Source organism: Corvus brachyrhynchos, unplaced genomic scaffold, assembly GCF_000691975.1.
Source record: "Corvus brachyrhynchos isolate BGI_N302 unplaced genomic scaffold, ASM69197v1 scaffold116, whole genome shotgun sequence".
NCBI lineage: Eukaryota > Metazoa > Chordata > Aves > Passeriformes > Corvidae > Corvus > Corvus brachyrhynchos.
This window is the reverse complement of record NW_008240221.1, coordinates 8,730,398-8,732,393: the sequence shown is the minus strand read 5'-3', so window position 1 is coordinate 8,732,393 and position 1,996 is coordinate 8,730,398. Positions and strand designations below refer to the sequence as shown.

The following is a 1,996-nucleotide window of genomic DNA, read 5'->3' as shown; positions in this document are numbered from 1 at the left end:
CCTTGTTTTGCATTGAGGCTGAATGGTCTTGGCACTGAGTGTTAGTAGTTGATTTTATCCTGCCTATGGCTGTAATTGCACAACTAAGGTGATACTGGTGGCTAAATACTGATTTATCATCTTTTCAGGTTTAAGGTGGTTTTATTCTTCTTGCCCTGGGAAAGTTGCTAAGTCCTAGAGCGGGTGAGCAAAGAACTGCTTCTCCTTCAGGAGCTCTCTGTTTCTACAAAGGACATTTTAGTAAAACATCTGACCTCACCTGTCCCAGGAATAATGCTAGGGGTCACACTGGAGTTTCCATCAGCTCAGCTGAAAGCTGTTCATTGATTTTCTTTTGCCCACACTCACAAATAGGAAGTTGAAGGGCTGCTACAGTTTCTGTGGGTTGCCTTAGTGCTGAGACAGGTAACAAGACAGACATCTATAGATAAGGAAGAAGGTCTCTAAAAAAAGAGCTTTAATGTCCTCTGCTATGAATATATATGGATTTGCTCTTTTTTAATTGCAAGACCCACTTAAATCTGTCCAGACTGTATAAAGCAGATCTAACAGACAAGTAAAGAACTTTGATTTGAAAAATCTGATATTATTTCTGGACCTTCTCCATATTTTAATTCCTGAAATTGAAAAAAAAAAAATCTAATGATACTGTGCCTCTTTTTTAAAAAGAACTGTTTTGAAATCTACAGCTAAGAAGCACCCTTGTAAAAGCTAGGTATGATTACTGTCAGTTAAAGTTCTTTTATCATCATTTAGCTACCTACCTGTATTCAAATAATTTACACAATTTCAGGACATAAAATCAGTTTTGTCTATCCACAGTGCTATCTCAACAGAAATTTAGATACAGAAACTAAAAAATGCCTTCCTTATAAGCCAATTGTCTTTTATTCCCCCAAATGATTACTGATTTCAACACTGCTGCAATGGGCAACTTCCCCCCAGCAGCAGATATTGAATACACCTTGCAAAGCTGAAAAGCCACCTCTACTTCGTGGCTTAGGATATCAACTCAGATCAAATCCTACCAAAACTGTAGGTGATTTAACCCTAACCGATTAGAGGAGAGAAGGATTTTGGGAAATGCTGCAGTTGTGACTGAGGAAAACAAGAATGAGTGGTCCAGGACATTTCTCTGAAAATGAGATCTGCCCAAGGTGTCCCAAGTCGGACACCCAGAACTTGACTCACACATCCCCTCTGAAGCTCCTGGCTCCTGTACAAAAGGTATTCTTGCTCCCTCTGTCCCCTTAGGACGTTAGCCTGAGTGCCTTATGCCATCTATTGGCCTAGACCAGCGACAGGAGCTCGGATGAGAACTTTAATTCTGGGAAAGTGACTGTGTTAACAGGAATCTGTCCATAGATCTGTAAATTCCGCTAATGGAATCAATACACTGCCGCTGCTCAGATCTTGAGGTCTACCTTGCCCAGCAGACACGCTGAGTTCAGCTCCCAGAACAACCAGCAGCTGTGTTTTGCATTAGGCAAATGAAAAATAGTACTGACACAGAGCCATCTCGCAGGCAAGAAAATCCAGAAAATAAGCAAAGAGAATGTTCACTGTCCTACAGATGTACATTAAAAAATCATTTCTAGAAAGAGAAAGCTCCTTCAAAATCCACTTAGTTCTAAAATCTGGTTAACTATTCCCAGCGTAGTTAAGTCTACTTTAAATTGAACACGCCGAGTGAAGAAACTTCTCCCACATAACCGTAGCGACAGAGGCTACTGTTGCCGTTACGGTAAGCCACTGCTACTTAAATCTAGTTTACTTTTTAATCTAAACGAGTTTCTAAAAGACAAGGCAGAGCTCTGCAATGCGAAAGGACTCAGAGGCATCGCTATTGATCCGCTCCCGCACAGGCCATTACAAAGCAGCCGCGGAGAGCTCGGCAGGACGCGGTCCCTCCGAGGGCCAGAGCGGTGCTCGCGTCCCCGCTCCGGAGCCTCCTCCCTTCGGGGAGCGGAGGGCGGCTGCACGTCCCGAGCCGGAC

General features: G+C 42.9%; 1 protein-coding gene across 1 annotated transcript in view; it reads right to left on the bottom strand.

The window, feature by feature from the left end:
* The window catches only part of KCNS3 (potassium voltage-gated channel modifier subfamily S member 3), a 21,621-nt gene that overhangs the window by 18,850 nt on the left and 775 nt on the right, over positions 1–1,996 (bottom strand). The window lies entirely within an intron of this gene.